This window comes from Engraulis encrasicolus, unplaced genomic scaffold (genome assembly GCF_034702125.1).
Source record: "Engraulis encrasicolus isolate BLACKSEA-1 unplaced genomic scaffold, IST_EnEncr_1.0 scaffold_63_np1212, whole genome shotgun sequence".
Classification (NCBI taxonomy): domain Eukaryota; kingdom Metazoa; phylum Chordata; class Actinopteri; order Clupeiformes; family Engraulidae; genus Engraulis; species Engraulis encrasicolus.
The window spans coordinates 167,501-193,390 of NW_026945961.1; the positions used below are offsets into that span (position 1 = coordinate 167,501).

Below are 25,890 nucleotides of genomic sequence, written 5' to 3' on the forward strand. Positions count from 1 at the left end.
ATGCTGCAAATTATTGAGACTCTTGCCATGAACATTTTATGTGCTTTATGTGCTCAGTGTTTTGTAATTATGTTTGGAGTTTGCATTATGCTCTCCGCAACATTCCATTCTCCACTCGTGTCTGCCATTACTCTCCTGTAGTGTTCTAAGCGGAAACATCAAAACACTACGGTTACAAAACGCTAGCGTCATCTGCCATTACAACCCCTTACAGTTAAAAACCATTTCATCATTGCATCCCGTTCTTCTTAAGTTAAAATAACCACGCAACTCATTTCTTTGGTTCTGTTTATTTAGCTTTAAGTTTAAAAGGTGCATGAGTAAAATGTTTTCCAGCTTACCAGCTCAGCAGCATCATCTCCAGCAACTAAAAGAGTCTGAACCGCTTAGCGGTCAGAATAAAAGTCTTTGGTCTTCCGGTTTCCCGGAAGGAAACCGGTTCATTATTTTAAAATGCTTATTTAGGCTGCAGTGTTCATGTTTGCATCGTCAAACTTCAGCGATTGTTTTTAATACTTACCTGTTTGTCATGTCATGTTTAGATGATGTCTTTAAAAGCTGTTTAAAGCTATTTCTAATGTATCACCGTTTTGCACCCCTGTATTGATGGCGCAGCTTGGTACAGTCCATTTTCAGTCACGAGACAAGTGTGTAGAAATGGTGCTTGATTCATTCTAACAGTAGAGCTGCTGGTGAAGAGACGTGCGTCTGTAAGCTCCGAGGTATTATTCCTTATTATTTTGCTAGCATAATTATGTTGACATTTTGCTACATTTTGACTGCATTTAGTCATATGTATTTTTTGTTTGGTTCTCATGTCAACATATTTTTTCAGTCTTTTCTTTTCTAGTTAGTTATTATTTACATTTTGTTTGATTTATGCCTCATGGCCTTAATTTGGGTTACAAGAAAATAAAAAACCCATCTCCGGAAACTCTTGTTCGTGTCTTCCTGAGTGCTAAACACCTGCTCAATGACTTCTGGGCTACGGTACCTTCAACACACACACTTACCTCTACAGATAACACACACTTGCTCTCATTAACAGACATGCACACTGTACACTGGCTGTGAGTGGCCAATTCACATATGGTCTTCCCATGAACACACACACACACACAAACACACAAACACACACACCTGACAGACAGACAGACAGACAGACAGACAGACAGACAGACAGACAGACAGACAGACAGACAGACAGACACACACACACACACACACACACACATGCACACACGTATGAAGTTGGGCCTCATAGTTGGGGGGGGGGGGTGTCACCATCCGAGATACTGCAGATACTGCATACTGTGAATATTCAATTAGAATTTATTTAATTATAAATATTCATGGGTGCAGTAGGGGGGTCCCGGCCCCTAGTTTGGGAACAACTGTAATACTGCATGATACTAGATCTGCTCCACTAGCAGACACTCACACACACACACACTCTAGAGTAGAAGACAAGAGATTCACACCTCTCCACTTCACTCCCTCTCTATCAGCTTCCCCCTCTCTCTATGAGTGGCCAATACACATGAGGGCTTCAAAGCTTCCCATGAACACACACACACACTCAATAGAAACACACACACACACTTGCTCTCACCAGTACACTTGCTATGATAGGGTGTCCCCAGGTTTGACCACATCAAATTTTAGACCTTTTTTAGACCCATTTTAGATCACAAAAATGAATATTTAGACCAGCATCGCTCCCATTCCCAGTTCCCTAACCGGGGTCACGAAAAATACTCATTACAATGCCAAAAAGAATAATGGTGGCAGGTATTTAAGAAAAAGTCCTACTGGTAATGGTCTTATATTCCAGCCATATTCTAGCAATGCTGGAGTGAAATTGATCAGGGGGGGTGGGGTGGGGGGGGGGCGGGCGGCGGGTTCTCCGGCATATTAGGCAACACACCCAAGCTAAAATACCGTCAACACCTAGTAAGCCCTAATATGCCATGAAGGCATATGCTAGATACAAAATGTCATTGGTACTACCAGTATCTAGCCTCACAATGAGACATATAATTTCATAGTAGCCTAATCTAAAGAAATGTGCCCTTTGACAACATATGTCTTACATCCATGCAAGTCTACACTTGCCAAAATAACACTTGCTATAAATAACATGTGTAGGCAAATTGTATTTTACTTTGACAATACTGAAAGGCTTGCACATTAAAACATTATGTTACTGTTACTGAGAGTTACTGTATGCTATGCCCTACAAACTTCAGGTGAGGTGATGATGTGACAGCAAATGAGCAAGTGAACAGACACTCACAGCGCCAGGTCTCCTATCTCTCCCCCAACATGAACAGGGCAAGTTACATATTAAAGTCCATTGATGTCTTTATACAAGGATATGTTGCTCTCCCTCATAAAGTTAACAGATTCATAATTTGTTAGCATTTACGCTAAGCGGAGCTTAGCAATTCTAGCGCCGTTTAAAAAGTTGTTTGACAACTCTCCCTCCCGTCTCTTCACTCTCCCCGTCGATGGAGTCACATCCCTGCATGCGCGCACAGGCACCTCTCTCTGCCCACCATCGAGCCCTTATTCAATAGGCCTATTGGTGTCACGAGTCTGCTCCATGCGCCACTAATTGGGTAACTTTCCACCACATACTGCCAGCTGCCACGCCTTCTCACACTCCAACTCTCAATCACACTCTAACTCTCAATCACCCTCTAGCCAATCAGGAAGCTCAATTGATCAGTGCTCATTAACTCTGCCACCTGTTCCTTGTCACCTGCTGCCTTTTGTGTGAGTATTTAAACCCAGGTCTCCACACACTCAGTGTCAGTTCGTCTGTGAAGCAACACCGTTCCTGCTTGCCGACTATTTTGTAGACTGATCCCTGCTACTGAACCTTGCCTGACCTGACAACGAATTCTCTCCTGCCCCGGATCTTGACCTGCCTTCGTCCAGCGATTCTCCAACTACGTCTTACTCCCGGTAAATCTGACCAGCCTTCTCTCATACGATTACGATTTTGGATATTCCCTGAACTGTACTGCTGCCTCCCTTGACCTGCTCTGTTGTGTGTGTTCCCCCCCCCAGGACTCCACGGATCCTCCAGCCCTCCAGATCGTGCTCTACTCCTGGGGGAACACACACTCAGAACCTGGAACCCCTGGAACCCCTGGAACCCTGGTGACCCCTTAAACTCCCTTGGTCTCACTGTAACCCCTGTAACCCTGGTGACCCCTGGAACTCCCTGGAACCCTGGTAACCCCTGTAACCCTGGTGACCCTTGGATCCCCCTGGAACCCTTGGAACCCCTGTAACCCTGGTGACCCCTGGAACTCCCTGGAACCCTGGTAACCCCTGACACACCCCGAACCCAGAACTCTGATCCCAGAACTCTTCTCCCCTCCCCTTTTCCCTTCAATAAAGAAACACTTGGTGTTCGTGACTCGCATCTGGTTGTCCTGCCTCGTACCTGACAATGTAAGCATGTTTCTATGATTCATAAAAAATTATTGAAGTTGACTACAGACAGATGCGCTGTTTACAGCTAATATCACGAGTTTCGCCACGTGTTAAATTGTTTTGGCCAGACATTTTGCGCATTGTTAAAATAACATAATGGCAGTTATAGTGGCGGTCCGTGATGATTTTAAGACGTAGAGAACACCTCTGCCCAGAGATTACATACCGGTAGAATATAGGAAGTAATTTAGCTCTGCCCGAAGTGACGGGGCTCCACCAACCCTTACCGACTCAAACCTTGGATTTGCCGCTGGTTTGTGTTGCTGGCTGTCTGTCGAGGTGACACACAATTCAGACACAATTCGGCCTTCCGAGACAACGCAATAAATTTGGCACATTGTGGTTTAAATGCCCAATTTTCCATGATGACCCAAATGTCCTCAACCACTCTGAAGATCTTCTTATACAAACAATCCTCACCTGACCAGCTGTCATTACAGAAACGAAATGCCAGGAGAGCCCCGGTTTGCGCTTTTGACGCTCGCTCACATTTTCCACATTTAATGTTCATGTTTGACGGTCACGTTTCATAAATTGCATTTCGCAGCAGACCGGTTGGGTAGCAGACCTGGGACACATATTTACCTCCGCCAAGGGGGGAGGTTATGTGATCGCCTGGGTTTGTGCATGTGTTCGTTATTGTATGTTCGCTGCTATTTCACGGACTGCCACAAGGTGCGCGAGGTGAATTGAGCACTGATCACACTGGACAGACGAATATCCCCCTGTGTTGCTGCCGGGCGGCTGCCAGCCAGCACAGCAGCAGCACCCTCGGTGTCATGTGAATAGGGGCAGAGATTTTGATAGGAAGGTGCAGCTGATGATCTACACTGTCTCTGATAGGGGAAACGGACCAGCCAGCACAGCAGCAGCACCCTCGGTGTCATGTGAATAGGGGGAACGGACTGTCTCCTCTTGCAACGTTTTGGATGCCAGCTGCCTTTAAAACCGGTTCAAAATACATGTTCTGCGATGACCAGTCAACACTGCACGGGTGATTGTTCAGAGTACAGCTACCGTAGTTTTACTTTGCCTAGATTAATACAAACAGTAAGCTTGGTTCTACCGTACTCAGTAAGCCAGGAGAGTTTCTTTCTAACCCAATAAACATCTCTGTCAAAACTTTTTGCTAGTCCTGTGGGCTGTTCATTAACATCTCACTCAATGCACTTACTTGTGAATATGCCAAGCCTATTATGTACATTGTTTCATTTTGACAACACCTGTTTAATTTCAGCTCGGGCAGTTTCTAGCTAGTTCACTAGCCTAGTTATTCCAACATGGTAACTGAATGCAATGTTAACCTAGCGTTTCAACTCTGCTAAAACCAATCATTGTAACTTTATGGAGTTGTTGGACATTAGTTAACACAATAGGCAACATTCATCATATATTTGTGAGTATGCCAAGCCAAATATGCTAAGTTGGTAGTCATTGGGTTTTGACAAAATGAGTCATTTCAGTTCAGACCGAACGTTAGCATGCTAGGTAGCTAATGCTAACGTCATCACTCGTTTATTTCTAGCCCAATGAACGCCTCTGGTAGCCTAATGTTTTCACTAAGCTATACATAACGTTCTTACTAATACCAGAGAACACCCAGTCAGACAACATAGCTGATATTAAGGGTGGTGCATAACCATGTAGATTGGCACAATTATAAGTGGCAGGCATTGAACATTGATTACAAACTGGAACCACCCAATCCATGCACGGACGGTGTGTTGACAACAATGACTAATCTGCCTGCATGGACTGGCACTTCGCTCTGGTGGTGGTGGACAGAAACACACTCACAAGTTTTATAGTCCTACCCGTATTGGTGGTAGCCTACTGTTAACGTAATTGAATTACTTGTATTGGAATGGAAAGAAAAATGTCTGCATTCTTACTGTAAATCATCTTTGTGTTCTTCTTAAAAGGACAATGTGCGATATTTTTAGTTGTTTATTTCCAGAATTCATGCTGCCCATTCACTAATGTTACCTTTTTCATGAATACTTACCACCACCATCAAATTCTAAGTAGGCCTATTCATTATGACTGGAAAAAATGCACTTTTCATACATGAAAAGGGGGATCTTCTCCATGGTCCGCCATTTTGAATTTCCAAAAATCCCCATTTTTAGCTGCAAAAATGACTGTTCTTGAACCATACTAGAAAATATCTGTTTATTACTTGGTAAACTTTCATGTAAAAATCAAATTTGGCAATAGGCAGCCCAGTTTCAATGAGCAGCATAGTTGCAATACCTTTTTTGACCATTTCCTGCACAGTGTCCCTATAGCCCCTTAATGCGCGACGTACCTCCAGTGGCACGCTGTAATAGTCATTGAAATGTGACTACTATAGTACTACAATACTATGACACAACACAGGCCCTTTAGTAATGCACCACGACTTGGTAACAACACATTTATAAAGTCACGTCTTAAGGGGTTAATAAGCCACTTACTTAAATTGACAAAGACACAACAAATGGGATGTTCGTGGATGACATAGGCCTAATAGGCCTATGGGTTTTTCATCATGTTGATTAATCGGTTAAGAGTAGCTAGAAAGTAGAGTAGGCCTATCATTTATTGATCCCAAGGCGAAATTAAAGTAGATGGTTAAGTGTAGCCTAATTGTATTCTTGGCCCTAACTAAACTACGGTGATATGCATCTTTTCACTGGATGATGAATGGCAGAAGAACCATCATCCTTTAATAACTGCACTCTATTATTAAGGTTTGCAAAGGATTGAACTATCATGAATGTGTCATTTTGACATTTTGAAACAAGGAATATGTTGACAAAGGCTGTAGAATCGCAATCTAATTTTGACCTGCCTTGGCAGAGGTGTGGTCTCTGAGCACTTTTCTAGTTTAGAACTTTTTTGGGACTTTTTTAAGACTTTTTAGACCGCGCAGCTACCCTGTATGAGAGGCAAATTCAAACACATCCCCAAAGTTACAAATGCACGCCCGTGCAAACACACACATGAACATGAACATGAACATGAACATGAACATGAACATGAACATGAACATGAACATGAACGTGCACACACACACACACACACACACACACACACACACACACACACAGAAAAAACACACACACACATACACACAAACCCATAATGTACATGAAGTAGACGCAGTGTGTGTGTGTGTGTGTGTGTGTGTGTGTGTGTGAGAGAGAGAGAGAGAGAGAGAGAGAGAGAGAGAGAGAGAGAGAGAAAGTGTGTGTGTGTGTGTGTGTGTGTGTGTGTGTGTGTGTGTGTGTGTGTGTGTGTGTGTGTGTGTGTGTGTGTGTGTGTGTGTGTGTGTGTGTGTGTGTGTGTACAGTACAGTACAGTAGAGTACAGTACAGTATAGTAGAGTACAGTACAGTGCAATACAGCAGAGTACAGTACAGTCTTATAGACGTTAGCCCTCCAAAGCCAATAGGATTTCCACATGCTGTTGTTTTAAGTTTTTGAAAGACTATTTTAGTAGCCTATGTGAGAGAGGGAAGGCAGGCAGACATGTTTTAAACAAAGGACCACATCCACAAATAAAAAATAACGAGCAAACAATAAATTAAGTGGTTAGGTAGCCAACATGTCATCTAGATTAAAGCCAAAAGTAGATGGAAAAACAGACATCTTACCATTTTGCTCTTTTAAAACAAAGTATCTGTCAATATACTGTATGGATGGTGTATTGCATATTGATTATTCATAATTTCCTGAGCATAAATGCCCTTATCACGCCATTTTACACTTAGGACTGCGATATACATATCTGAACATTAATCAGCATACATTTGTCATTTGACAGCTGTCACTGACACTTGATATGTACATGTATTATTGACTTGATTGATATGAATATATTTCAGTTGGACTCGGGTTAAATCATTGAGGGGGTCCTAAGGAAGTAGTAGTAGTTTGTGTGTGTGCGTGCATGTGTAAGTGGGATTAAAATTATTGTTTGCCATCTTTATCTGAAGAGCAGACTGAGTGTCTGAACCTGCTAATGCTAGCATGCTAACATTGGGACAGTTATGTGTGGCCCAGTTCAAGGGTTTATCTCTTCTCCCCTAAATTTTCTAACCACAATTTTCTTTTTGGATGTTATAGATATGACCCACTGCAAATTTTTAAAACTCTTAATGAATGTTGGTTCAATAGCTAAATGCCCAGAAATGAGCTCTCAATTGTAGAGTGATCTCATTCTGACCATGGTTTTTATGATTTTCCTGTTTTTGAATCTAAATAAGACATATATAACATTGTTTTTATGGTAAGTTTTGCACATATTTTCAAAGTTCAGTTTGTATACATCACACACAAACAGGTGGATTGGCCCATAACACCATTATTTCCAGGCAGTACAGCATTTTACTACTATTGGCTGGTTTTGGGCAGCCATCTTGGATTTACCCCATAAAAATGACCTTAATGACATTGAAATTTGGGGCACCCCTTCTGAAATGATGGAGAACACCCTAAGGAAGGTCTACACCGATTTTGGTGCTTCTATCCAGCGCGTAACGATTAGGCCCTTTTTGGACGCTAAGAGACCCAGCTAACTAGAGTTCTCAACGGGCCTAAAAATGTCAACCCGAGCCTACTCGGCCCGTGGCTTTTAAAGCCCGAGCCCGATGTTACCCGACACATCCCTTGGAATTATCTAACCGAACCCGGCCCGAGGCCCGAAGTCGGGGGTCGAGTTTCCCCACGTTATCCTATGGAGAATGACGGGTTGTGGTGGGTCTTTAAGGGCACTTATGTGCAGTAAATTGCATAACCCACTTAAAAACCTAGTGAAAATATTTTTCACAATAGAAACATAATATGAAATGGGGAAACTTACGTTCTTGCTATTTAAGCAGAATCATCCACAGCGCGATTTCAATAACCGCCTCATGCTTCACGGCAACAACAATTCATCCACCTTTTGTTTTGATTTCTAAATGTAGGCTTATTTCCATCCCGAATAGGCCTATCTGATTAAATGCAGGCTACGTGAAGTTGCCCCTCCCTCCTTGTTTGTTCATATGCGCGGATGAGATGGAAAGCCTGGCTGTGCCAAACATTGTTTAAAAGTTTCATCAAATTTTGGTCGGCACACAAGGTTTTGGACATAGCCTACTAATTTCTAGTGGCACCTGGGCTACGGTTGGTGCATTGATCAGCCATGTAGCAAAAAAAGACAGATAGCCTAGGTGAGAGGATGAGATCTTCCTCGGCTGGCGAGCGCTCCGCATGTGTGTGCGCACGTCTCCTTCCCTCCCAAGACAGTTGCTTACAAGTTGCCGACAGTTGCTTACAAGTCAATTTGAGCACGAAAACAGCAAAGACAAGGTGATATTTCATTCAAACAGGGCCTACACGCTCCAAATAAAACATTGGCTGGGGGGATTTTCAACCAGACCGCAGCGCGAGCAGACAGTCAGTGTGAAAAGTCAAGTCTACCGGAAAAATCGCCGTCTTCGCTGCCGCTCGCTTACCATCGGTGCACGAGCCATTTAAATAGTGAAGTGGCATATCGCAACAGCACATGCGGATTAGCCAAATTATATGCAACAAAGTCGCCAACAAAGCGTGGATTTAACGTTTAATACGCATATGCCAACGTTGTGGGAATAAGTGGAAAGGATAGCCTATGGAAAGCCACTGTCCTTTCCATATGTAGCCTAGAATACCGCTTCGGTTTCGTTTCACCTCATATAGGGAAAGAATTTCCATGCACTGCATTTGCTGAGACTACTAAGCATAAAGTTAGCGATCAAACTAAAAATATTGGTTGTTGTAATTACAGCATTTAATAGGCTACTATGGCTGTTGTTTAAAATAGCCATTGGATTGCCAACCGTCCCTTGTATTAAGAAGTAGGCTATGGTTCCATGAGCTGACATGGGACTCAATATCGTTAAAATTGCATCTAAGATTTTTTTCCCCTTTTTATTCGTTTGAGTAATTGTAGCCAATGTAGTTTTTCTGTGCGTTCCGGGACCTCTGTCCAACTCATCATCGCTGTGATGTCATGTTTGTTTTGCGTTCCGGTACCTGTGATTTACAAATTAAGCACTGCGCAATGTTGCATGCAGCAGCCTGCCAGACCTCCGTTACGCAGGCCTACATATATTCAGATAGATGGGCCTAGCTTTACTGACCCATCAAGGGGAAATTCGCCATGATTCACGGTAAACAGCAGAACTGATTTTTTTTTTTTCACTGGGTGGAAAAGATTGAGCCCGCGGACCGAACCGACCCGAGCCATATGCTTATATTTTCGACCCAAACCCGGCCCGAACCCAAGGGGCCCGTCGGGTTTGTCGGGCTGACCCGACCCGTTGAGAACTCTATCCCCCACCTCCACCTCTCGTGAATTAATAAAAAAAACTGCCTCCTCAGGAGTGAGAGCACAGCATTACCCCGTGTTCACTACATTTCCCATCTCACCGCGCTGCCTATAAATTGGGTTTGAGTCTGTCAGGATCGCAACAACCACGAGCCAAGTGAGCAAGCGAGAAGGAACCATGAAGTGTGTGCGCCGAGAAGATCACCATTTCTGAATCGCTGAAGCCAGACACTGATGTGCGCTGTTCCAAATAGAGACCGAGCACGCAAGTCTGCAAACAAGGGTTTGCAAAAGTGCACAATGGGCGGAATTCTCCCGTCTCCACTTAAGTCGGTTTTACGCACGCATATTTTACGCGGTCTTATCTTGCGCGTATTCTCCCCTCTGGAACGTCGCCACACCCCTCGCGCTTAACTCAGAAAAACAGCGCGTAGCCCAACATAGGCGTGATATATGCTAAATGGGGGGACGAGTCTCCGCCAAGTTCATCAGTTGTGGCTACAAGGAAACTATGGAGCATGGATTTTCAGATCAACCATGTGAAAGACTCGGCAGTCCATTGAGATCCAACACTGAACTTTAACTTTGAATTTAAAACCACGTGCCAAATGTCCTCTTGCAAAAGCATCTCAAAATCTAACCTCAGCTCATTTTCAGGAACACAAGGCGAGTAGTGGAGGTGAGATATTGAGATGGAAACGCAATGTGTACCTTTGGCGGGAACTCCGCTGAGCGTTATGGTGCGCAACAGGTTGATTGAAATAATAAACATGATGAAACGTTTTGTTAAAAATTGAGTTTGGCGTGTTGCCTGGACAATTCCGGACATCAAAAATTGATTTAAAATGCTGATCATTCCCACAGCTAATTCCCACAGTAACAAACACATTGTATTTGCTGACTTTTAAAAGTGCTTCTCCGCTTCTCTGTACAGCAACGTGACTTTAATATCATTGGAAATATGTGGATCTCAGCTGTCCGTCAGCATATTACACTTAGGCTACATGCATGCCGAAGAATGAAAAAGGAAATCAATCGTCATGAAAAAACGGAGACTTTATATTCTGTCGCAGACATGGGAATTAATTGGACATGGGCATGCGATGCCAAGCCAGGACTTAAACGCGCAGCTGATGGGGTGTAATAGAGACCAGAAGCGAAATGCCAAAGACATGCTCTGATATGTAGGCCTACCCTTTTACGTTTAGCTGTAATGACATTCAGGAAATATTTTCTGCCTTACAAAAACAGATAGGACAACCTGTAGCCTACCTCAGTAGGTGGTGGTTTTGTATGTCGGGCATCAGTTCAGAAAGTTTAATAGGCTACGTGCACATATGCACGAGTGCCAATAAATCACAAAAGTGGAGGAGTTGCAATAAAAAAACATTTAGCCTACTTAACGTCGTGGCTACAACATAGTAAAATGGTGACGGTTGTTTTTTGAATAGGCATACTTTGGCTGTTAGGACGACTGGAACAGCGGTCTTTAGTCTGACGTGCCTTGTCAACTTACTTGCGCATGGTGCAACGAGGTGTTTTTGGTTTTACCGTCCGTGGGGACAACATGATGATCCTCATACTGATTAATTAATTGCCTGCTTTTGTTTGTAAGTTCACAGATATGAGAACATGCTCTGGGCAGCTGGTCATATTTTGTCACAATTAATGTAGGATGTTTATGTGGAACTGTGAATGAATTTCGATTTGGACTCACGCTGACGGTAAGGAACATCAACAAAGCATAGCCTACCGTGTAACATGTTCAAAATGCGAGCCAAGCGAGCATCAAATGCAATATTACATTTTACCTCATAGTGGCGCTTGACCTTGCTACAGCACTTTGATGCGTGTAAAGGCAAACCCGCGTAAGTGGACGGGAGAATCCGCTTAGGATCGATTAACATGGGAAACTCCCTGATTTTGGCCTGGCCCCACCCAAAGTGCGCAACTGAAGAAATCGCGCGTAAGCCCCGCTTACTCACTGGCTTGAGTAAGCTCGGAGCCGCTGTTGCGCTTTTTTTTTTTACTTACGTGGGTGGGAGAATTCCGCCCAAAGTTATCTAAGTTATTTCTTATGTGTTGGCCAGTGGTTTTTAGCCATATTTGGAAAGGTAACGAAGGCTAAACCAAAGGCAGTGTTATTGCTGCCTGGCGCCCAACTCAGAACATTTAAAGGCCAACTTCCGATACAACTCAGTTTTACTCACTCCTTTCTAAGATCGGACGGTCACCCCAAGTTAAACTCACTTGCAAGGCTCTCATAGCGGTGCGTCAACTCTCCTGGCTGTGTTTCCCGGTGTTTCCCAATTTACATCAATAATGCAGAGAAACGAGCGAATCACGAAAGCCTTTCTGTGTTTCGTCACGTCGAAAGAAGGCGTTGCCCACAAAGGTTTATATCGACCCATTTATCTAAAAACATGTCCAGTAATTTTTTTCTGCTTGTTTTCAAAACAAGCAACGTCTGGTGGTCCGAAACATAGCTTAGCTTAGCTATCAGCTGGTTGCTACTCTCAGGTACACACACAGCACAAAGCCTCATACATAAAGCCTGCTCACTCCGGTTGCTCCGTGCCTACAGCTCGCCTAGGGGTCGCTGTCGAAAGAGCACAGCCCTGAATGGAGCCTGCACGCCTCCGTTGGCGCCCCTATAGTGCAGTACCATCCGGGGAAGTGGCGACTCTGTTTCCCATTACATTCTCTCCCAAGGCTGGAGGACTGAGCCAATCAGAGACGCGTTTCTTTGAGAGCAGGAGGAGTGAGCCAATCAGAGACGCATTTCCACGAGAAACACGGAACACTCTCTCGTTTCTCCACAAGCCACCTTGCCAGCTTGCAAAAACGTCTTGAAACAAAGCAACCAGAACGTTTTTTAAAACAGGACCAACGCGTAACACATTCAATAACAATTGGGAACACGGCAATATTAATTAAATTACGTTGAGAGGCGATCTTTAAAACTTAAAAATAGCCTACAGTCGGCTGCACCGTTACAATATGGTAATTTAAACATTCAATGCCCCAAGAAAATGTGCGTTTCTTAGATGCAATGTCATGCATTTTAATGCATTTTTGTCCGGCTTAATGCTACGGTGGCCCATTGGTGACATGGAGGGGGTTTTTTTGGAGGGGGGAATGTATGCACTGGAGACTGGAATGCACTGGAAACAGTTTTGCGAGATAACGCAAATCTTTTGCGAGATAACGCAAACCATTTGCGAGATAACGCAAATATTTTGCGTGATAACGCAAATATTTTTTCGAGATAACGCAAATTAAAACTTACATCTGCGGGTTCACCACTTTGATTTGCAGCACACTTTTTGGTCACCGGGGGGCAGTCTGAACCAACACGAGTACGGCTTTGACACACCACAGCTGTAGGGGTAGGCTATTCAATTCACCACTACTGTTGTTGGATAACAGTGAGAGGGACGCTGACAGTCAAAAACTACTACCGCTGAAAGGATGTGCAAGGATACAGTTATTTTATTCATTGTTTTATCTTAAATAAACAACATATTTTGAGAGACACCGTAGCACTTTGCTTTGCGCACGGACACAAGGGGGAATAGGATTTGTTGGACGACACGTGTCTGCAATGCAGAAGCATGACAGAATTAAGGAGGGCAGTCGGGACGACTTTTACTGAACGGTTATTTTCAAAGATGATGAAGCATACTAAGATTGTTACAGCCATTTTGATACTTTTTATGTTTTGGCCTTATAAGGTAATATTTTGGGTTAAATGTAAGATATTTGATTATTATGTGGAAGATTAACTGAATGTTTATGGCTGGATTATGTATTTAGTTTTTGGTTTATGCTTATTGCTTTAGGTGACGGGTCATCTTTTGGGATGGCGTCATCTGTCATATGGCATTTATCCGGGTTTTGGGTTAGTTTTGAGTTGAATGGGGAAACGCAGCCCGGTCTGATACATTATTTCGACCGTACTCACTTAATTCTACCACTATTTCATCTTACTTTCGTTTGGCTGGACTGTCTTCTTTATTTTAATTGAGGTTTCATTCATCAGTTTTTACCATTCTGGACAACAATAAATACTTTTGCACCGTACGATTGAGGAGTGCGCATACTGAAATCCCTGCCGAGGCCTAGTATTTCTCCATTCCTTGGACTATCGAAAATTGGACTCACAAAAGTCGAAATAATGGATTATTGGATTTGGAAAACTGGAACTGTTTACTAAGCTACCTCGACATCCGAAACTTGGTGAAGCTCATCAACCGTGAGTAAAACGGATTTAAAACAACGTCGGCCGCCGAGCCACCTGTGGTTAATGCGGAAGCAAGCTGGAAACAAAGTTGTGGCTGTGCGTAAAGTGTTACTGGACTGTTGTGGTGCTTGACATTGAGCTCGTAAATGGCAAATATGGAAGTGGAAGTGCAAGATGTGAACAATGGGCAAGAAGCAATTGAATTTGAACAAGAAAAGGAATTGTATAAATTGATTAGAACTAACGAGGAAAGTTGGGTGTGTTGACAAGGAAACGCAAGGAAATAAATAATCTAATCGAAGCCGGTGACACCTCGGATGAGGTTAAACATGTCCTCTCTACTTTCGTGTCTTTTTTGGACGACTTTGGTCAAGTGCACGACCAAGTGCAATCTTTGTTGAGTGAGGAGGAAAGATGTGACGATCATGATGATTGGTACCAGCCCAAAGTAATGAGCTTCACAGATTTTGTGAGAAGTGTTGAAATGTGGCTGAATGCTGACGAAGTGGAAGCGAATGAGAGTGAAACGGTAAATGCTTGTGTACCAGAACAACAAACCAAAGTAGCTCATGAACATGAAACCTTGGTCTACCCACATGACAGCGTCTCTCAGGTGGCGGCAAAAAAGTCACCAAGTGAAGCCTCTAGTCGGGGCAGTAACGTTTCCAAAGCGCTCTCGGACACGCGCGTGGAGCGCGCTCAATTAATGGCGCAGACTGGCGCGCTTGACAAAGAACTTAACCTAGAGGTGCAAGAACTGAAAATAAAGAACGCAAAAAAGAAACTCGAACTTGAAACAAAAGTGGCGCAAGCCGACGCTAAAATACAAGTCCTGCAGGAATATGAAGCGTCTGGTGCTCATTTCACAACGCCGTCTGGTACCTCAACTGAATACATAATTCCAACCACCAAAGGAAAAGACAAAATAAAACAACTCCCTCAGCACAGCTCCACAAGTAAAGTCAAACTCAGTTTCAGTCCAACAGTCAAAAAAGAACAAAGCTCAATATCGTTAAATGCCACAACACAAATGCCTGCGCAAAAGGCCCACAGCAATGTAACAAACGACACCAACTTTCTCGAGGTAATAAAAAAACAAAATGAAATAACAGAAATGCTGGCAAAACAAAACATGTTATCACAATTACCACAAAGAGAAATTCCTGTTTTCCATGGTGACCCACTTCAGTACAGAACATTTATACAATCAATTGAACAGACCATTGAAACCAAAACTGACAATATGCAACAAAGGCTTTACTTCCTGGAACAGTACACATCTGGAGAGGCAAGGAACCTGGTCAGGAGTTGTTTCCACTTACCACCCGACCAAGGCTACAAGGAGGCCAAAGAACAGCTGGAGTGGCATTTTGGAAATCAAATAAAAATCTCCTCCGCTTACCTGGATAAGGCATTGACATGGCCACACATCAAGGCTGAGGATGCAGCAGCACTGAGGTCATATGCAATATTCCTCAAAACATGTCACAATACAATGAAAGAAATGAACTTCACCTCGGACCTGGAAACACCATCCAATTTAAGAATTCTCGTCTCTAAGCTACCATTCGGGCTCAGAGAGAAGTGGCGCACTGTTGTCAGTAACATTTACGAGAAACATAAGCAAAGAGCATCTTTCAGTGACTTACTGGCATACATTGACAAGCAATCACGCATCATGCTGGACCCAGTTTTTGGAGAGTTGCAAACAACGACTGATGCAAAACAAAGGAAAATGCCCATCAACACAAACAAAACAAGCAGCTTCGCCACTACTGCCACACCAACACCTGGACAAACAAATACACCTCTACCAAGTAAACAAAAAAGCCCAAGTGCACTTACAAACTTATGTCTGTTCTGCAATAAAAGCCACCTCATGACTATGTGCGAAAGTTTCAAAACAAAACCAAATAATGGAAAAGTGCAGTTTATGAAGGATAATGGGTTATGCTTTGGATGTGTGCAAAAGGGACATCTAAGCAGGGATTGTCAGCAGTGCACAATGCACAACCTGCAACAGAATGCACCCAACCATCTTGCACATACCAAGCAATGACAACCAAAGTGAACCTCAAGCTGAAGAAAGTTCAGACCCTGTCTTGTCCATGGCAACTGGAAGCAATACTGGGGACGGCACGTGCGCTCTGCCTATCATGCCTGTCAAAGTTAAAACGGAACATGGAACTAAGTGCGTTGAAACATATGCATTTTTGGATGCGGGGAGCTCGGCAACCTTTTGCACTGAGGAGTTATCCAAAAGGCTCACCGCCCCTGGAAAAAGAACAAAGATCAAATTAAAAACAATAAATCAAGAAAAAATCACGCCCACAACCAAAATCTCTGGAATGGAAGTAGCTGCATTGGACTCCAACACTTACAGTCGGTCCCCCTACAATGCACACCCTTTACCGAGGTAATGCCACGTCATCCACCTCGGTACGTACCGGGCCTAGCTGCAGTGTACCCAAACAACCGCCAGGTGGCACTTGGGAGCGCTCGCTATACTTGGGAGCGCTTGCTATACTTGGGAGCGCTCGCTATACGCTTTACCACGTGGTAGCGCATGTTCAGGTTTGTAATGAGAGACCAATAAGGACACAAGAACCCATAATCCAGAAGGATTAAAAAAAAATGTATCTCTCTCTCTCTCTCTCTCTCTCTCTCTCTCTCTCTCTCTCTCTCTCTCACACACACACACACACTTTCTCTTGCATACACACAATACACATTCACTCACGCGCACACACACGGGCGCGCGCACACATACACATACACACACACACTCTCTCTCTTTCTCTCTCTCACTCTCTCTCTCTCTCTTGTTCATATCAGATAACCATAGCACAGAGTGGTGAAGAAGCGCAAATGTGTAGGCAACATTTATTACCATATGGAATATTTTAGACGATGTTGACGGCATATTAATATATGCTCATAATCACCAGCACGCACCGATTCAGCGGATAACAACATGCCTAATTAAATTGTGTGAGAACACCTCCAGGAAGTAGGAAGAGTCATAAAAAGAATAAATAGCCTAATGAATTTTCTTTTTTTTTAATGATGATCGGATGAATTGCCATTAATGTGCAAGCTCTGACAAAATGTGTAGACCTAAATTGAGTGTAGCCACAAGCCCCTATACCGATTCTCGCATCGCAAGATTTGAAACGTCTAATATTGCAACTTCAAACTTGTTTTCTGGATGTGGATACTTTTTTCGTTTGGTAAAAATTACGGAGAGTGCAATAGGGGGCCTAAACCTCGCCGCAGCAACCTACAGCGCCGCGTTTAACCGTTTGAGCGTTTAAGCGTTGGCTATTTATCTTACATCGCCAACAGCTGGGGCGATAACCTAACCTACACTTCCCTAATGAATTTAATGTTGTCACATTGGCAAAAATTAGCAAGCGATTGATATTGCTGTTTTCGTGCTCAAATTAAGTGTAAGCAACTGTCGGGTTATGTGAGTGGAGGACAGGCGCACACATGCGGAACTCTGGTAGCCATAACCAACAGAACAGATGTCACGTGTCAGATGTCACATCCCCACCTGCATTTTTTGCTGTTTGCTATGACTAATCAATGCACCGAGTGTAGTGTAGGCCTATGCCATTAAATTATGCCCAAAAACTATGCCTATGCCAAAACATTTTTAAACTAAACAATGTCTGCGCAGCCAGGGATTCTCTCTCTCTCTTTCTCTCTCTCTCTCTCTCTCTCTCTCTCTCTCTCTCTCTCTCACTCACTCACACACACACACACCCGCGTGTTCATATAGGCTAGGAGAGGACGTTAATTTGGCATAGGTCAACTGCAAGGGACTACTAATTTGTGACTTGACGTGATGTGTGAATAATTACGCTATGCAACAGGCATATTTAGCCGCCCATTGAAAGGCGCGTACTCAGTCATTTTTGTGCTCATCGTATTGTGGTAGCCTGAATGTGACTGTCGTGCCGAAAAGCGAGTCCCTGCCAGAACAAGAGTGCCCTCATTGATGAAAGTATGAAAGTAGCCTAGGCCTAACACAGGGATGGTTGTAACACCACCCATTTCACCAATTAGGAATTAGGACATTTTCAAGTCAATAGCCAAAATCATTTCTGAGCCAAGAAAGTATTTTTTTTATTATTATTTCTTTTCACTTTTCGACTTAGGCTACTACTGTCCTTCTGTGGATTTTTTATAGCTTTTGCCTAAAATGTGTTTGGCATTTGTGTTCATGGCATAATGCATGGCAGGCAGGCTATTTGTGGAGACAAAGGAAGGAATTCTATTCAAAAATATGAGTCGTTGATGAAACCACGCCCTGCCGGTATGCTAATGGTGAAAAATTCAATTAGAACTGAATTATCACCGGCATTTGGCCGGTTGGCAGGTGTTAATTTACAGCTCTGTTTATATAGCCTAGGTGTACTGTATATTATAGTTCTACACATACATAATACATACATTACTGTATGACTGATATAGCCTATTGCATTTCTTTATGATACAGTCTGGTGTTGAGGAGGCAGTGACTGCACAGCTTGGCGGGCGTACAATGGTGGATCAGCTGAATGAGACTCTTGCCCAAAGAACACAGGAGCTGAAAGCAGCCAAAGACAAGATTGCCACCATCTCTGCTGAGCTGACAGCAGAGAGAGAAAAGAGGGCTGCAGAGCTGACAGCAGAGAGAGAAAAGTGGGCTGCAGAGAGAGACCACTTGCAGACCGTAGCTTCTGGTTGGAAGTCGCAGTTTGAAGCCGTGAACTCTGCATTTCTGGGTATCCGAGATATGGCCAACCAGCTGAAGGAAGTGCACGCAGATATATCAACAGCAGCAGGCAGCAGCATCCACAGAAGCCACTCGACGCCCCAGAGACCAGCTAGGCCTACCTGTTCGTCAACACCCGTAGACAGCATGGTGATGTCTCCACTGGCCCTCTCTGTGACGTTCGATGACAGCATTCAAACACTTCCGCAGCACGAAAACGTCCCCTTGTGTGAATTCGGCCCCGCAGATCACGCCAGGATACTCCATCAGAGCTTCAACCGAATCGACATATATGGTTCTCTGCTCTTCCGTCACATCATCTCCGAGGGGGACTACAATGCTTGGAAGAAAACCACTAACTGGGATGGATCACGGGGCAAGCGTGAACTGCCACGAAACGTGAAGGACTTCATCACGTCTACGGTCCAGCGCAAGTTTCCTGACTGTGGTGCAAGCGGGTTGAAGAAGTGTGTCGACAGGATCAATGAGTACCTCCGTAGACCACGCAGATCTCTGCAGAACACGCTCTGTCCTGAGTGACTTCTGAATACAGACCAGACTGCGTTGTCACCCTTCAGTCACTAGCCAACTGCACTTTTTGCACCATGGGATTTAGGCCTAGGGCTACATACTGCACTGTACTATACTGGACACAGGAGTAAGAAGTAGGCTAGGCCTACACCTGGACACTTAAAATACTTTGTAAGGATTTATTTTTAGGCATAGCCTACTTAGATTTTTTTGAATGCCACCTTTGTCCTGAGTGAATTCTGAATCAAGACCAGACTGCGTTGCTGCCACCCTTGTTGAGTCACTAGCCAACTGCACTTTTTGCACCATGGGATTTACTGTATGGACACGGGAGTAAGGACATTGAAGTAGGGTAGGCCTACACCTGGACACTTAAAAGACTTTGTAAGGATTTATTTTTAGGCATAGTTTGATTTTTTGAACGCCTTTTTATTGATCTATGTTTTTATTGCTATTTGTAACATCACAACAAATAAACATTCAAACTTTTGAAACAATATCCATACTCTGCCTTGCATCTCTCGTGTGTGTGTGTGTGTGTGTGTGTGTGTGTGTGTGTGTGTGTGTGTGTGTGTGTGTGTGTGTGTGTGTGTGTGTGTGTGTGTGTGTGTGTGTGTGTGTGTGTGTGTGTGTGTGTGTGTGCGCTCGTGAAAAAACCTCTTGGCCGCAAACTGTTAAACTCACACGGCTTGGAGGGGCGCTTACATAAATGTCAACTGAATACAGTCTTCAACTGTGTGACGCTATGAATGTTTGTCTGTGGGGGAGGGGGTGATTAAACCCCCACACGCACACAAAAGAGCTCTCTCTCTCTCTCTCTCTCTCTCTCTCTCTCTCTTTCTCTCTCTCTCTCTCCCCAACAACACAAGAGGGAATATTTGCATTGGACACACTTGTTTAGTCCCTCACAATGTGTAGGGCCTATGCTTGGTTGCCATATTAAAATCAGGTTTTAAGAAGAGCACACACAATCGAATCGAATTAACACAATCGAAAGTAGCCTATAGCCAAATATTTTAATTAAATTCGGGCGGTTGGTTGAATCATTCAAATAGCCTAATTAAAAATAATCTAGGCCTACTTTAAAATCTATTTAACATAGGCTAGCCCAGGGGTGCTCAACTGGCGGACCCAGGTCCGGATGCGGACCCATACGCAATGTCATCCGGACCAAGACAAAATCCATCTGTATTTAATATGTATAAATTATACATGAGATTTCGCTGCCATGCGATCTATAGGTGTATTTCTGCGAAGCCAGTCTTATGACAAATAAAAGTATAATCACTATGACAACTCAGTGAACAAGAGGCCAGTGCGGCCAGCGAGTGAGGCTATTTTCTGCATCGGTCCGTAGCGACTTTTTTGGACCCTGGAAACATGCGAAATTTGGCGAGTGGACCTTTTCAGTTTCTAGTTGAGCACCCCTGGGCTAGCCTATATGCCTACAGTAGCCTATATAGGCCTAACACCAACAAAAATGATGAAATAATGAAAACAAATTATACTCTGTAGCCGCCTTAACAATAGAAATAATTATTACATGATTAGGACGGCAGTCAACAGCAGACACTAGCCTACTAGATAATGCCATAGGCATTACTTGCTGATAATAATGAATTCGTTTGCCAAAAAAAAGAATTTTCCACGGCACGGCAGTGTAGTGTGCCACGGCACAGTGGTTGGGAAACACTTATCATACGACTGCTGTGTTTTTAAAAAAGAAAAGGCAGTGCCCAGCCTTTTGTGACACGTCGTGGTGTGACAGGTTATCCAGCCTCCGAAGAAGGAGTCATAGTTGTCCAGTCATATTGCTGGTTCAAATCTCCACCGAAGCACTGAATTTGCAGTCCTAATCACAGATGATTGGCCACACCTGGTGCAGTAGACAGATGTCTTGTCACGTCGATCGCGCACAACAGCGCATCGAAAGGATGAACTGTTCACAAGCACTAATAATAATAATTAAAAAAAACCTGTCTTCAACCTATTAGGCCTAGTCTGTATCCTGAGGATATCCGTTCCTGACATGAATGCTGAACAGAATAATAAAAACAAAACACCGTCGACTGGCGGTCTTGTTTAGGGCTCACGCTTGTGTTATTATCAAATGGCCAATGTTACGTGCAACAGAATGTCGTCGCCAAATTTAAAATTCGATCTCTCTCATGCTGGCGTTACGGGACAAACTTAATTACAATGGTGTTCCTGTCTGATTGACTCGGTTTTACTTGTCTTTACCGGTTCAAATTGTAGGTATGCAAACTCTGTATCCTGAGGATACCGATAGGTAGCTGCATATAATGATGCTCCCGCCACCATACTCAGAAGAGGAGATGTAACCAAGAACAGCTAAAGATGGGATTCATTCTGCCAATCTAAAATTAATGGGATTTCTGTCCAAAAGAATATTGCTGCACCTTTGAGGTTTGCGAAAAAGCATTTATATGCTTCATAGAATTACTGCAAAATATTCTGTAGACCAACGTTGAAACCAAAGTTGAATTGTTCAGGGGAACACACAATGTCATGTTTGGAGGAGAACACCTTCACCAAAACATCATCTCCATCTTCGAGTATGGTGGCGGGAGCATCATTATATGCGGCTGCCTTGCTGCCTCAGGCCCTTTCCAGTTTGCTATTATCAGTGGAACAATGAACTCAGAAGTTTATCGAGATATTTTACAGAAAAAAGTGAGGTGGTCTGTCACACAGTTGAAGCACACAAGAGGATGGGTGATGAAATGTGACAACAACCCATACTTTAGAAGCAAATCGACTTTGGAATGGCTTCATAATAATGAAATACACATTCTGGAACAGCCCAGTCAAAGCCCTGACAAAAAACAATTGAGATTATATGGCATGAAGTCAAGAAAGCTATGCACTCCAGACATCCCACAAACCTTGCTGACGAGAGGCAGTTTTCTAAAGAAGAGGGAGACCAGATACCTCCAGATTGTTTTGTTAACACTAGAACTACCACGGAGGGGTCAATTGACCTTTTTACCTAAAAGCCCCACAAGGGGGTCATTTGACCCTTTGGACCCCCTGCGGACACTCCTTTTGTTGTGGAAATGTGGCTGTTAGCAGCTCACAGCTGTCACTTGAGACACTGTGTGTGTGTGTGTGTGTGTGTGTGTGTGTGTGTGTGTGTGTGTGTGTGTGTGTGTGTGTGTGTGTGTGTGTGTGTGTGTGTGTGTGTGTGTGTGTGTGTGTGTGTGTGTGTGGATCATTTCCAATGCCTGTTGAGTGCTGTATCTCTGCATCTTCGTTCCTTGGAGAGGAGCTTCTTTCACCACAAAATTCTTGAGGGAAATGAAGCAGTAGTCCACATGCACTGGCATTTATCCATCTAACAATTGCCAGGTTGCATTCACATGAGTCGTTATGGTCACATGGCATGGGAGATTCACACGTTACAGTTTTTCTCGATTGGTTTGGCTAATTTCTCGAAACTGAGATGACATTCTCAAAACAACACGGACAAATAAAACCAACTTGCAATTTCCCTAAACAGAATGGCATTTTTCATTGCTTTCATCAGATATCAAATGCTTTGTACATGTCTCAAATGTTTAGTACATCTCTGCAGATGGATATGTACAAATACCCTTCAGTTGACACATTCAGCATACATTCAGCACATTTTCCAAATAAATTGACCTTGCTTATCTAAACGAATTAGACAATTCTCAGTCTAATGGTTGCCCTCTCCAAAACCGGTCAGCATTATTTCATTGTGTAAGTCATCATATGCAAAGTGGTCTACGCAATTCCCAAAACAGTCAAGGACATCATATTTTAAGAATTTCATTACATAGTAAATTCATGACAGTGTTCAACAGGTCAGATGGTATTGTAACTTTACTAGTTAGTAGAAAATAATTTTACAACCGTGTATACTACAGTTTCCTCTGTTATTTGGCTAATTTCATGACATTTTTTCAAACGACATTCTGTTTTGAACAATTTTGGCATTTGTTCATGTTATTTTGAGAATGTTATCTCTGTTTTGAGAAATGAGCCAAACCCATGAGAAACGGTAACCTGTGATATATGGGCATTACTTTCTGTATATGAATTTACAGTAAAGAAAGTTACTTGGTAAATTATCTGTGTTGTCAAACTTCAATGGTTTCACTCATTTTTTCATTTTTATACATAGTCGAAATCTGTTAGCTGAACGTAGATAAAACACCTAACCATTTTGACTGGCAGTGCTTACACAATGGCAAAGGGACAATGTATTTTGAGGGTACTGATGATATATGTGGGGAAGAAATTTAGTTTTTGACACAATGGGTAAACTGTTTTTGTGGTGATATGAGCGAGTGATGAGGATCCATGTAGTTATGCTGAACCATCCAGTTTATTTTGACAGAAGGACTAAATGAATGCAAATGAGTCAAAGCAATTGAGAAGGATCTATGCCATTTTGATGGTGCTGACTATTTATATGTCAGACGGTTTAGTGCTGATGCAAGAATGAGGTGTTTTGGGAGGTATATGACATTTTGCTAGTTATCTGAACTGTTGTGCAGAAGTTTAAGAATGTTTGGCCAAATGACCCAATGGTTATAGGAATGTCATCTCAGTTTCAAGAAATGAGCCAAACCAATAAAAAAAACTGTAATTCAACCATTATCTGGTTGCAGTCATATGATTCGTCATGATCACATGGGACATTCACACGTTCGTTCATTGATGACTTATATGAAGAAAATGTGCTGACATGTATTCAGGACAACCATTACACTGAGAATCAACCAATTGGGATATATCAGCAAGGTACATTCAGTTGAAAATTCTACTAAATGTAAGCTGATTGTGTTGTAGGATACTTGTACATAGCCATTTGCAAGGATGTACTAAATTATTGAGACATGTACAAAAGCATTTGAAATTTGATGAAAGCAATGATAAATGCCATTCTGTTGTGAGGAACTGCAAATTAGTTTTGGGATTTGTCCATGTTTTGAGAATGACATCTCAGTTTCAAGAAATGAGCCAAACCAATGGAGAAAAACTGTAACACACACTGTCCGCCAAACTGTGCTATCTGTCTTTATTGCTGATATCTTCATGCAAGTTGCTATTTACCTGTGGTGATTTTGGAGGCTGACAGCCCTTGGGAAGAAGCTGTCTGTCCCTGTTTGTCTTGGCTGTTAGCACTGTAAGGTGTGACCCCCTCACCCCTCACCCCACACACGGCCCCTAACAGCCTCATTACCATAACAAAATGAGTGATTAGTGTATTAGGTAAAAGCCACCGGGTCAAATGACCCCTCTCTGGTACTTCTAGGTAGGCAGAAAAATCCTGGTAGTTCTAGTGTTAATCTGATCTGCAACTACAGGAAACATCTGGTTGAGGTTATTGCGACTAACTTAGGGTTAAAACCTATTGAATGCAAGGGTGTACTTACTTATGCCTTGCTGTCCTGTGAATGTTTACATCTTATGGCCAATGAAAATATGAAAACTTGTAAATGTTTGGGTTGAATTAGTTAAAGCAGACTCTGGTTGTTCCTTCTTGTGATTTCCGGGAAGATCAGACCATGTTTTACGACCAATTTTGACAGAAAGGGAAGACATTTCAAAGGGTGTACAAACTTTTTTCCTGGGACTGTACATGATAGGGCCTATATTGTATATTATTATTATTATTATTATTATTATTATTATTATTATTATTATTATTATTATTATTATTATGTTTTTCTGCAATGTTTATAGCTCAGGTATGTGTATGTCTAAGAATAGAATGAATACAATGATTTGTCATTTTAACTAGGCCTACTCGTGGCATATACAATTTACTCATCACTACACAGTTTGGATGTCACTAATACCCTCGTATTAAAGTAAGTCTGCAGTACATGTTTTGTTTCGCGTCATGAAAAGAACATACGAGTAAGTGCGATTAATTAGATTCATTAATTACAAATTCTGTAATTAATTAAATGATGTTTTTAATCTAATGACAGCCCTAATATATATATATATATATATATATATATATATATATATATATATATATAATTATAATATAATAATATAGATATTCAAAATATCTTCATTATGTCTACTGTAGTCAATCAAACAATTCATTGTAGGGCCTAAGTGTTTGGAAATCCATCTCTACCCCTTACATATTGGGAACCAAAATACTGTTAACTACTGCTGTTGATTATTTCCACATGTTATTTTGTTGTCTACCTCACGTAAAGCCTAATTTCAAGCTGTCAATCAACCAGGACTCCGTTTCTCGATTCTTGTCGTTGCTAACCGTCTTAAGTCGGTCTTGAGTTGGTCGTAAGTTGCTCTTGAGTTGGTCTTAAGTTGGTCTTCAGTTGGTCTTTAGACGCAAGACCAACTTAAGAACAACTTAAGAACAACTTAAGACCAACTCAAGACCTTGGTTACAATGTTGGTCTTAAGAACGAACAAAATGGCTAAAGTCGTTAGCAAAGGCACTGTCGAGAAACGACCCCCAGAAACGTGGATGTT

General features: G+C 42.6%; 1 protein-coding gene across 1 annotated transcript in view; it reads right to left on the reverse strand.

Moving 5' to 3' along the window:
• The window catches only part of LOC134444636 (protein NLRC3-like), a gene marked incomplete at its 5' end in the record, with an annotated part of 55,932 nt that overhangs the window by 372 nt on the left and 29,670 nt on the right, over positions 1-25,890 (reverse strand). The window lies entirely within an intron of this gene.